Source organism: Carcharodon carcharias, chromosome 25 (genome assembly GCF_017639515.1).
Source record: "Carcharodon carcharias isolate sCarCar2 chromosome 25, sCarCar2.pri, whole genome shotgun sequence".
In the NCBI taxonomy this organism is placed as follows: Eukaryota; Metazoa; Chordata; class Chondrichthyes; order Lamniformes; family Lamnidae; genus Carcharodon; species Carcharodon carcharias.
In genome coordinates, this window is record NC_054491.1 from 36,476,353 (window position 1) to 36,488,777 (window position 12,425).

A 12,425-nucleotide genomic window follows, 5' to 3' on the forward strand; every position below is an offset into this window, starting at 1 on the left:
GGATGCCATGAAGAGACTTAAGCATGAGCATGAGATTTTGGAGTATCCTCGGACAACCAGCACAGAATGAGCGGGACCTGGTGTGGGATAGGATACAGGTAATGGAGGTGAAGTTTATGGAGGGCTGAGGATCATAAGAAAAGGAGGAGTAGCTATTTAGCTCATCGCATCTGCTCTGCCATTCAATAAGATTATGGCTGATCTGATTGTGGGTTTAACTCCACTTTCCTGCCTGTCCTCCATAACCCTTAACTCCCTTGTTGATCAAAAATCTGTGACTCAGCCTTGAATATATTCAATGATCCAGCTTCTGCTGTTCTCTGTGGGTGAGAGTTCCAAAGGTTAACGATGCTCTGGGAGAAGATGTGAGGTTGGGTACGAGAACATTGGAATAGTCAAGTCTGGAGGTGACACGGACATGGATGAGGGTTTCTGCAAATGAATGGGTCAAGCCATGTGCAGTGACAGATGATGTTAAGGAGGTGATTAAAAATGTGGCCATTGCAATGGAGAGGTGAAGGTAGCAGAAATTCAGTGCAGGGTCAGATTGGATGCTGAGACTGAGAACTGTCCAGCTCAGCCTGAGAGCTGGGGAGGGAGATGGAATTTTTAGTGAGAACACTCATCATCCACACAACCACAAACTTCTGTCCAGAATCCAGTTGAACCCTACCCACTTTCTGTGGGTTAGACCATGCTATTCCGCCTAGTCTGGAGGTTAGCTGTTGACCGTCAGTGTAGCGATTTTGGATATGTTCCAATTAGTGCCCTGTGCTAACTCATTCTCTTACAGCCCACAGATTTGTTCCAGCTGGTTACTGCGATGTATGAAATGTAACAATGAAATTCTATTAATATTCTCGTTAACATTTCCATTTTGTTCACTTCAAATAGGCTGTCACATAACAGAGTAAACAGGCATTTTTACAAACTTCTCCAGTCTATAAATTGCAATCCCACCCCATTCCCCTTCACACTCTGTCTAACCTCCCTTACACCTCTCTTTCCTCCCACACACCTTCTAACCTCTCTCACACTCCACCTCACCTTCCTCACACGCCCCCTCACCTCTCTCACACCCCCTCACCTGCGTCACACCCCTCACACACTCCCTCACACTCCCCCTCACCTCCCTCACACTCCCCCTCACCTCCCTCACACTCCCCCTCACCTCCCTCACACTCCCCCTCACCTCCCTCACACTCCCCCTCACCTCCCTCACACTCCCCCTCACCTCTGTCACACTCCCCCTCACCTCTGTCACACTCCCCCTCACCTCTGTCACACTCCCCCTCACCTCTGTCACATCCCTCACACTCCCCTCGCCTCCTTCACACTCCCCTCACCTCCCTCACACTCCCCCTCCCCTCCCTCACACTCCCCCTCCCCTCCCTCACACTGCCCCTCCCCTCCCTCACACTGCCCCTCCCCTCCCTCACACTGCCCCTCCCCTCCCTCACACTGCCCCTCCCCTCCCTCACACTGCCCCTCACCTCCCTCACACTGCCCCTCACACTCCCCTCACCTCCCTCACACTCCCCTCACCTCCCTCACACTCCCCTCACCTCCCTCACACTCCCCCTCACCTCCCTCACACTCCCCCTCACCTCCCTCACCTCCCTCACACTCCCCCTCACCTCCCTCACACTCCCCCTCACACTCCACTCCCCCTCACACTCCCCCTCACCTCCCTCACACTCCCCCTCACCTCCCTTACACTCCCCCTCACCTCCCTCACACTCCCCCTCACCTCCCTCACACTGCCCCTCACCTCCCTCACACTGCCCCTCACCTCCCTCACACTGCCTCTCACCTCCCTCACACTGCCCCTCACACTCCCCCTCACCTCCCTCACACTCCCCCTCACCTCCCTCACACTCCCCCTCACCTCCCTCACGCTCCCCCTCACCTCCCTCACGCTCCCCCTCACCTCCCTCACGCTCCCCCTCACCTCCCTCACGCTCCCCCTCACCTCCCTCACGCTGCCCCTCACCTCCCTCACGCTGCCCCTCACCTCCCTCACGCTGCCCCTCACCTCCCTCACGCTGCCCCTCACCTCCCTCACGCTGCCCCTCACCTCCCTCACGCTGCCCCTCACCTCCCTCACGCTGCCCCTCACCTCCCTCACGCTGCCCCTCACCTCCCTCACGCTGCCCCTCACCTCCCTCACGCTGCCCCTCACCTCCCTCACGCTGCCCCTCACCTCCCTCACGCTGCCCCTCACCTCCCTCACGCTGCCCCTCACCTCCCTCACGCTGCCCCTCACCTCCCTCACGCTGCCCCCTCACCTCCCTCACGCTCCCCCTCACCTCCCTCACGCTCCCCCTCACCTCCCTCACGCTCCCCCTCACCTCCCTCACGCTCCCCCTCACCTCCCTCACGCTCCCCTCACCTCCCTCACGCTCCCCCTCACCTCCCTCACGCTCCCCCTCACCTCCCTCACGCTCCCCCTCACCTCCCTCACGCTCCCCCTCACCTCCCTCACGCTCCGCCTCACCTCCCTCACGCTCCCCCTCACCTCCCTCACGCTCCCCCTCACCTCCCTCACGCTCCCCCTCACCTCCCTCACACTCCCCCTCACCTCCCTCACACTCCCCCTCACCTCCCTCACACTCCCCCTCACCTCCCTCACACTCCCCCTCACACTCCCCCTCACCTCCCTCACACTCCCCCTCACCTCCCTCACACAACCCCTCACACACCCCCTCATCTCCCTCACACAACCCCTCACACACCCCCTCATCTCCCTCACACAACCCCTCACACACCCCCTCATCTCCCTCACATTCCCCCTCACCTCCCTCATATTCCCCCTCACTTCCCTCACACATCCCTCGCCTCCTTCACATTCCCACTCAAACTCCTCACATTCCCTCTATCCGGAACCACAGTCCTTCTAACTTGACTCAATCCCATGTAGCTCCCTCACCTCCCTCACACCTCCTCACCTCCCCCTCACCTCCCTCACTTCCTTCACGTTCCTGCTCACCTCCCTCACATTCGTTCTCATTTCCCTCACATCCCCCTCACACTCCTCACTCTAACTTCTCTCTAACCAGAATCATAGTCCTTCTAATTTGACTCAATCCCATTTAGCTACCTCACTGCTCCACCGGACTGAGTACAAGGCTGAGCAGCATTGTGTAATTCTGCAGAATCGTTTCTATCGTTAACAATTTAGTTCCAGCAGAAGAAAGCACAAATTACAACTTCCTGATGATAGGGGATGAAGTGAAGGGACTTGGGGAGCACAGACTATGCATACCCTGACGTCTCCTTCACCAGTTTAACCGTGCTGCTTGTCAGCTGTGACTCCCCATCAAATCCTCTCTGAACCCCTCCCGCTGCTGTGAGGATTTGTCCTTTTCCACTGCTGCATAGTCCAGAAATTGGTCCATTAAGGGCAAATTGTTCTTCAGAGGAAATTGCTGCTAAATGACTTTTTCTGTAACTGAAGCAACCTGTGTTGTTTTTGGATCCCATATAATAGCTGACAATGTCACCCGACTAAAACCCTCACTTAGCAACAGTGAGGAGCGGCTGATCACAAACGGCGGTCCCTCCTCCTCGGACACGGCCAACTGTCCCCCTTTAACCGACCGTCCCCTTTATCCATTCATTGCCCTTCAGTACTGACAAACGCAAAGGGGCTTAACAGCCTCCTGAACAATACTTTTCAAACAAATACTTATTAACAGGGCTGCACTGGTATTAACCTGAGGCTTAAAAACATATCTGCATATTCAAAACGCGAATGTTTAGAGCCTTGAAGGAAAGCACTGAGTTAATCCGGTAATAGAACGTGAAATAAATGGGGTGGACTTACCAAGGTGGTCAGGGAAGCAGCCTCCAAATGTCTTCAAATGCCACTTGTCCAAAACTTGAAGTTGTAGATCCCGCCTCTTTATGAGTTTGACGTGACACTCAGATAGCCCACGATTCGCAAGCCTTTCCCCCAATGCAGCTGCCGTCAGGAGGGACACTGTTAAATACAGCATTTACCGCTTTAATGAAGAACATCACAGTGAGGAAGTTAACTGACTTTTCACTTGCCTGTTTGCAAACGGTGGCTCCGCAATAATTTATAGCCATCACAGACTAAGGGGTGAAAAACATTATTTCAGTCTACGCTGCTTTAAGAGAAAACAGATGTGGAAACTGAACAAAGGCTACAGTCTTGCACTAAATTCATCATTAGCCACTTTAAATGCCGCTGAACCCGGCTAAAGTTCATCCGTGGTCAGAATCTACGGTTTCAGTATCTGAAAATCTACCTGAGGAACCAGCAACATTATTCAAAGCTGACAAGCAAGGTCGAGTCTGATATCATATGGACATGCGGCCCAGCTAGTGCAAACACATTCCACAGCTCTCACTCTCACTCTATCCCTCTCTCTCTCTCTCGCTCTCTATCCCTCTCTCTCTCTCTCTCTCTCACTCTATCCCCCCTCTTTCTCACTCTATTCCTCTCTGTCACTCTATCCCCCTCTCTCTCGCTCTCTCTATCCCTCTCTCTCACTCACTTTCGCTATTTCCTCTCTCTTCTCCCTTCATTCTTCTTTCTCTCCATCTGTCTCTCTGGTCAAACTATTTTTCATTCACTCACTGATTTAGTCTTTTCTTTCCTTCTCTTTCTCCTAATTTCTTTTTCTAACATCACAAATCCTGACTCCCTCTCATTATCTCCCCCTCTCATTCCTTCTCTCCTTCTCATTCTGTTTCTCCCTCTTATTCCTCCTTTCCTCACTCATACATCTCTCCTTTCTCTCCCCATTCTTCTTCCTTTCATCCATTTTTCTATCTTCTCGTTTTCCCTCCTTGCTATTTCCATTCGTTCTCTCATTTGCGCCATGTTAGACTTTCTCCTTTCTCATATCATGATCGCCCTCTTTCCATCCTTTCTTTCCTGGCTTCCTCTTTCCTCCTGCGCAGATTATTACCCTCCATCCTGCAGGTCCCCCTTCCAATGCCCCTCACTCAGGATGATACCCTACCCGATTATACATAACCAGTCCACTGCTGCCTGGGTAGCTCACATTTCTGTCCCACATTTTTCTTTGATGGTGCGGCCCACAAATGATTAGACCAATCTATCAACGAGAAATAAATGAAGAGAAACATGTCCCTGGCAAAAGGCAGCAGGTTAAAGAAATTGGAGTTATAATTTAGTAACCTGTAGGGGGCCAGTCTGCTTGCCACATCATGCTGAGGAGGTTTAAAATTTAGGAGATGCTTTTAACTACATATCGCAGTGAGCAGATGGTGGTGTACCTAAACTTCATTTGTATCAGGGAACGGGCTGAAGCTTCAGTCCAGCCCACAAGCTCTCGGTTATCAAACTGTTCTGTTGCGACTTGTCTGTGATTACTCTGCATTGATGATGCACCAGGCGTGTGTCTGTGAGTGAGTGTGTGTGTGTGTGTGTGTGGTGTGCTGGAAGGAGTGGTAGAGTGAGGAAGAGACATGTGGAGATGAGAAAAGGAATGTGTGTGTGTGTTGTGTGTGTATGTATGAGAGAGAAGGGAGGGAAAAACAGAGAAATGGGAAACGTAGACAGAGAGAAAGAAAGTGGGAATGTGCTTGTGACAGAGAGAAAGAGAGAGGGAAACAGAAAAGGAGAAAAGGGAGAGGGGGAAAGAATGATAGAAACAGGAGGGTGATAGAGAGCAACAATTAAGGGGAGACATACACGGAGAAAAATGGAGTGAAACAAAACAAGACAGAAAAAGAGAAAGACAAAGTGAGGCAAGTTAGAGAAAGCAGAAGTAGAAAGAGAGGGGGAAACAGAGAGAAGAAAAACAGAAAGGGATAAGGAGGAGAGAAAAAGGCAAAATGGAGAAGTGGGGGGAGAGAAAAATAGAACCCGAGTAGAAAGAAAGAGATTGAGAGTAACAGCAGGATAGCAGCTAGAACAAAATGATATATGGGAGAAAAGAGGCAGATTGAGTGCAAAGCAGACAGCGAAAGAAAGGGAAAGAAAAAAAGAGGAAGGGAAGGTGAAAAGAGAGAAAGAGAGCAGGAGACATTAGTTAGTGCTCTGTGTTACTTAAAACCCCTTTTACATGTCCTAGCCATCCTGCACCCCGATTATGTGGTACTGCCTGTGCCAGGGGTCTGCCCTGAGGTGTCCACCTTGATCATTAAGCCATCGGCTGCAGATAGTAAATGACAGGCCTCTGGCTTCAGGACACAGCCAGGTGTCTTTCAGCCTCAACATCACTACTTTGCTGTCAAAGTAAATCTTAGTTGTATTTTTTTCAGTCAGGTTAATCTGTCCCCTGAGGAGATTTAAAGGTGGATTATCAGAGTTTCTTCAGAGACTGAGTACCTGAGCACATTCCACAAGACTCTCCCCATATGCAGCAAACCACTCAACTTCTTCAATGAAGTTCCTCAAATCACCTGGGAGAGCTCTAGGGGGAATTTTGCCTCCCCCCTTCCATCCCGACCGACTGAAACCAGGTGGTGGGGGTCCATTATAATTGAAGGGGGGGTGGGGGGTGTGGTGAGGGGCGGGGGGAGGTAACACCAGCATAAGCAAATCTACCCTTATAATGGTGTTGTAGTTACATAGATAAATAAACGTGTCACTCAAACCCCACAGTTATATAAATCCACTTCTACACCCATTATATAACTAGAGGAGCAGTAGAAACATATACATAAACTATACATTATATTCTGTATATGATACATGCACACTATAATGTACTCAATATGGATGCAATATATACAATAGGCCCAATTTTACATAAGTGTACTGGCTTGCTAGGAGTGGGTAATGGGAAACATTAGAGCTCCTCATTAGTTCCATCCATAATATACGATACAGATGACATTTCTACACAATTTGTTTATTATATATAAAACTTACATAAAATATAGTCAGAATGTATCGATTTCACGCTATTGGTATAATGCAAGTGTGTGTGCTCTGTGTGATTTAACTTGCGAGAAACCCATGTTACATACCTGAATTTCTGCTGCCTGCTCCCTGCGGGAAAGGCTCCTGGCAGGATTGTAAGCTTGGAAGATTGGTCTCAATGTGTGCTGTACAGAGCAGGGCTGGAGAGGGTGGGATAGAGTTTAATTTAATGAGGACTTCAGCCCACAACTTAAAGGCATTGGGGTAGATTTTGACTGTGTGCAATAGAGTAAAATAGATGTTAGTGAATAGGCAGCCTGTTTACATCACTATTATAGTTGCTCAAAATAAAATTGGAGAGACGGGTCAGTGCCAATTCACTATCTCCCATTCTGCACACTCGCACAAAAGGCAAGAACCATAACGTGCATCCATTCCTTCATTTTATACTCCCATTGCAGATTCCTACAACACCTCCACTGATTTTTTTAAATATTTGCTCATGGGATGTAGGTGTTGCTGGCTAGGCCAACATTTATTACCCATCCCTAATTGCCCTTGTTCAGAGGGCATCTAAGAGTCAACCACGTTGCTGTGGATCTGGAGTCACATGTAGGCCAGACCAGGTAAGGTTAGCAGATTTCCTTCCCTAAAGGACATCAGTGAACCAGATGGGTTTTTTATGACCAAAAAAAATGGTTTCATGGCCATCATTAGACTCTTAATTCCAGATATTTATATTGAATTCAAATTCAATATGGTGGGATTTGAATCCTGGTCCCCAGAGAATTACCCTGTGTCTCTGGATTATCAGTCCAGTGACAATACCACAATGTCACAATTACTACAAAGTACCATTTGCATCACCAACTCTCACTGTGAATGTGAATGCAGAAATTTATAAAGGAAATGTAGACAGGGTGTGTGCTGTGTAAGATTTGTTATATATTATAGATCCACTATGCAGGAGAATTTTGGCACATAACTGGAATGAAATGGAACAGGGGCAGTTGTCTCATTAATTTAATCCTCCTGTTTTCTGGGGGATGAGAGGGTTTTGTAGAACTGTGCTGCTCATGGATGTACCACAAATTTCCCACAGCCTAATTCACACACTGACACCCTGATATCACAAGTGGTGGGTGTCACGATGATGTGACTTATGCATGAGTGATATTAATCTTTAATTTCATCAGCTGATCAAACATATATTGATGTGATTAAAAAGGACTTCTAAAAAGCAACCAAAGGCACTGACTTAAGATGGCTGCCACAAGTCACTTGATGTCTGGTATTGCCAGTTGACCAGTTTTCTGCAAGATTCCAATATGGACTTTAATTAATTAATGCTCAGACACCATCATGGAATTTCACACATACTGCTGTCAAGAACTACTTCAAAAGATTTACTGAAACTGTACTGGACCTCACATTTGCATTTCTATAAGGCTACATCTCAAGCAAAGATAGAAAGTCTGCCAGGACAATAGCAATATGGAAAGGTATTTTTTCTATCTTAGCTTGGCAAGTTGGATAATAAATTATTCTAAAGCTAATGGCTGGGACGTTACAGGTCATTAGACATTAGATATAGTTGGTTCAGGCATCAGCTAAGCAAAACCTTCTGAAATCATTATGGAGAGAGAGGTTATGTGACTAGAATAACCATTTTTGAAATCTCTTTTAATACAGCATGTAAACAGTAGTCTGGGAAGAACCTGCCAAAGGGGCAGTAATACTCTCCTTCCATTTTCTTCCGAGTTAATAACTTATAATTGTTACAGTTTAAAAAGCCGACACAGAGATAGTGAATTTTTGTCAAAAGGAACCTCAAGTGCAAAATATCATCGACTTCTGGAAAAGACAGATTAGGTTTTAAAAAGAAATTGCCTCTGGCAATTGTGTAAGACTGGGGTACAGTACTGATGGTTACAGGTTTGTCATTGTGCAACACTGGAGTGAACTACTGGTGAGTGATTGTAGATTTCTTAGTTCGTTTGTGGTTGATCCATGCTGGCTATGTGCTGCTATCCACCACATGTTTAGCTGCGGGACCAATCAAATTCCAGAAGGAATTGGCCTTCTCAGAAAATCTGGTTTTGTGTTGATGCTGTTGACCCATAGCTGAGGACATGTAACCACCAGTACTGTATTCCAATGTTATACAGTAATTGAGCTGTACCTACCAGTATTGTATCCCAGTGTTATACTGTACTGTACTCCAGTGTTATATGTTGTCGGTCTTATTCACACCAATGTTATGCCTAGTATTATGTATTAATATGCCTGTACCCACCTCAGTGTTTTGCAGTAAAAGATATATAGCCCAGACTCTGTGACAGAACTGTGTCCACGAGTATGCCAGTGTTATACAACTCAAAATGTCCCAGGTAATTTTGGGAAGAGGAAATCTGAGTACTGTTGGGTGCTTTGCACAGTTCAAGTGGACACAATGGGGTAAATTTCATTCTCTTGCCTTCTGACTTTTCTGAAATCCCAATGATGACACTTGCACTAACAAATCAATCAGCTCAGCGTGAGAGCTGGATGAATGCACAGTAGTCAGAGGATGTTTAGTACAAGGACACAGACAGGTAATCTCTGATAATAGGAGTTTAAACAACAGCAGCATAATTTGGGCCTGGGACTTTGCATGGTAAAGCAAAACCTAAGGAACTGAAGACAAAAACAAACATGGAGCTCAAATGGAAGTCCTTCGAGCGTATTTTTAAGCATAGCCAGAGGATTTGGGAGGATTACCATGCACAGAGGGGGAAACAGTGAGAATATATTGGATTAAAAGATGTGAGACTCTGAAAACAGCAACCATCCATTCTATCGGGCTGTGATCCATTGAACAGAATGTTCATCTGGTCAAATGTATTTAATGGTCATTTATACATAGTCTTGACTTCCCTCAGATGTTTACTTCTAGAAAAGGCCCTTCTGATTCACTGGAGTCACTGGCTGGCTACCCACAGAGCCAGGAAAAGTGCCAGCTTCAATCCTACACCTGTAGTTAGCTCCTTTCAGTTTGGGCAGAGGTGCTTTAATTAGCCTCGCTCCTCACTCCTCTATGAAGGAAATAAAAACCAGTCTAGGCACTGACCCACACCTCCCCCCACCCATGCTTTGGCTCAGTTTAGCTTTCCTGCCTCTGAGTGAGAAAGCTGAAGATTCAAGTTCCACGTAAGCCTTGATCATAAAATCTAGGCTGACACTCCAGTACAATACTGAGTGAATGCTGTGCTGTTGTAGGTGCTGGCTTTTGGTTGAGATGTTAAACCAAGGCCCTGTCTATCTCTCAGGTGGATGTTAAAGATTTCTTGGTGATGTATGGGAGAAGCGCAGGCCGGTTCTTCCTGGCCAATATTTATCCCTCAACCAACATCGTTAAAACAGATTATCTCATGTTTTTTATTCTTTTCATGGGGTGTGGGCATTGCTGGCAAGGCCAGCATTTGTTGCCCATCCCTAATTACCCCTGAGCTGAATGACTTGCTAGGCCATTTCAGCGGACAGTTAAGAGTCAAACACATTGCAGTGGGTCTGAAGTCACATGTAGGCCAGACCAGGTAAGGATGGCAGACTTCCTTCCCTAAAGGACATTTGTGAGTCAGATGGGTTTTTATGACAATTGACGATAATTACATGGTCCCAATTATTAAGACTATCTTTATATTCAAGATATTTTATTAACTACCATGGTGAGACCTGATCATTTAGAATATTGGAATATCATCTTCGCAAAGAGAGTGATCAAGACATGGAATTCAATCCTGGATGGAATAATGAAAACAAGATCACTGGAATGATTTAAGAACCACTTGGATATTACAGTAAGGGAAGCCATGCTGGGTGGATGAGTCCAGAATTGCCTAATTGGTGTCTTCAGCTGTAATTATCTTGCCTAATTCTTGAACAGTAAACTTCAAACCCCTCCCTGACTCACTGAGACCAGCAAGGCCTAGGCTCGTAGATGGTCAGTGGGATAACAGACAGCTACCGCTGACCATGGACCTGGACCCTAGCAAAAGTCCAGACCTCTGGGAAAGGAGAGGAACAGAACAAAAATACCAACAGCGTTTCTCTGCCTGGCCTGAGTTGGATGACCGGGAGTTCATTGTACGAGAAAGAATAATCTGTACGTTGCAGTTAGCAAGAATATTGTGCAACCAGGTTAGCAATGGCACAGTGGAAGCACTCCCAATTCTGAATCAAAAGTTTATGCGTTCAAGTTGCAATCCAGCCACTGAGCTCAAAATTTAGGTTGACACTCCAGTGCTGCATTGAAATTGTTCTGCACTGTTGGGTAAGGCATTAAAGGGAGGCTCTGTCTTTCCTGTCAGGTGGATTTAAGAGTTTTCATGTTGTTTGAAGAGGAGAATGGGACTTCTCACTGAGCAATATTTCATCCTGAACAAACATCACTAAAACAGATGACCTGGTTATATATCTCATTGCTGTTTGTGGGTTCTTGCTGTGCATAAATTGGCTGATGCATTTTCTGCATCTCAACATTAACTACACTTCAAATACATTTCAATGACTGTAAAGCACTTTGGGATGTCCGGAGGTTATGCAAGGTGCTGTATAAATGCAAGTCAGCAAGCCACCTTACTCACTTTCCTGATTTTGTGACCAGCCCTAACAAGCCACAACATATGAAATCAGTGTAAATCGAACCTCATTATCGTCATTAAACAATCATCGTATGTCGTCATGTAGCAATTAGCATGCTCAGAATTAGGTCTTGGGAGCTGCCAAATCCCTAACTCGGTACAGTACACTAAACTTTGCCTTCATCAAAGCAGAAAATATCTGGAAGACAGGTGGATTTTGTGCTGTCAACGTGCTCTAGGCCACATTCCTGTTGCATGCAGTTTGTGCATTTTTTCAGGCCACTTTTGAAGTGCCTCAATCAGCTAGAGATCCACGTCCACAAGACCAGATCCAGCCCCGGCAATGGCCCACGAAATGTTTGACAGACAGAATCTCAGAAACGCTTGGCATGAGCTCACTGACTTCGATTTTAAACCTCCCTCCACCTCACCAACGTCTCCCCCTATGAATTTTATTGGGCTAAAATTCCATTGGTGCTGGTTACTGTCTGGTAGCTAAAAATTCCATCAACCCTGGGGTGCGGTGAGGATGGGAAGGGTCACAAACGTCGTGTCCCCTGCCCAAATCTCAGGGGTGGCTTCGTTGGGGTGATTGACTTCCTGCACCTGTTTAAGTGCAGCCAAGATGTTGGTCTCAGTTCTTGAATCTTTGAGCAACTCCGAGTGCGTCTGATTCTAAGGACTTTATAAGAGATTTAAAATAATAATTTTCCTGTAAGGCACCAGTTGTAAGCGGGTATTTGATTACAGACTACATAGGATATACATCGCAAGAACAGGTCATTTGGTCCAACCAGCCCATGCTGGTGTTAATGCTCCACTTGAGCCTACGCCCTTCTTTCCTCATCTAAACCTATCATTGTAACACTCTATTTCCTTCTCCCTCGATGCTTGTCTAGCTTCCCCTTAAATGCGTACATACATTGTTCATTTGTTAA

At 46.7% G+C, this 12,425-nt stretch overlaps 1 protein-coding gene across 1 annotated transcript in view; it reads right to left on the minus strand.

The window, feature by feature from the left end:
- cdon (cell adhesion associated, oncogene regulated) overlaps positions 1 to 12,425 on the minus strand; it is a 188,420-nt gene that overhangs the window by 158,826 nt on the left and 17,169 nt on the right. Inside the window, exon 2 of the mRNA XM_041174246.1 lies at positions 3,827 to 3,982. The gene's annotated coding sequence lies outside the window, so the exon portion shown is untranslated. The remainder of the gene's footprint in view (positions 1 to 3,826; positions 3,983 to 12,425) is intronic.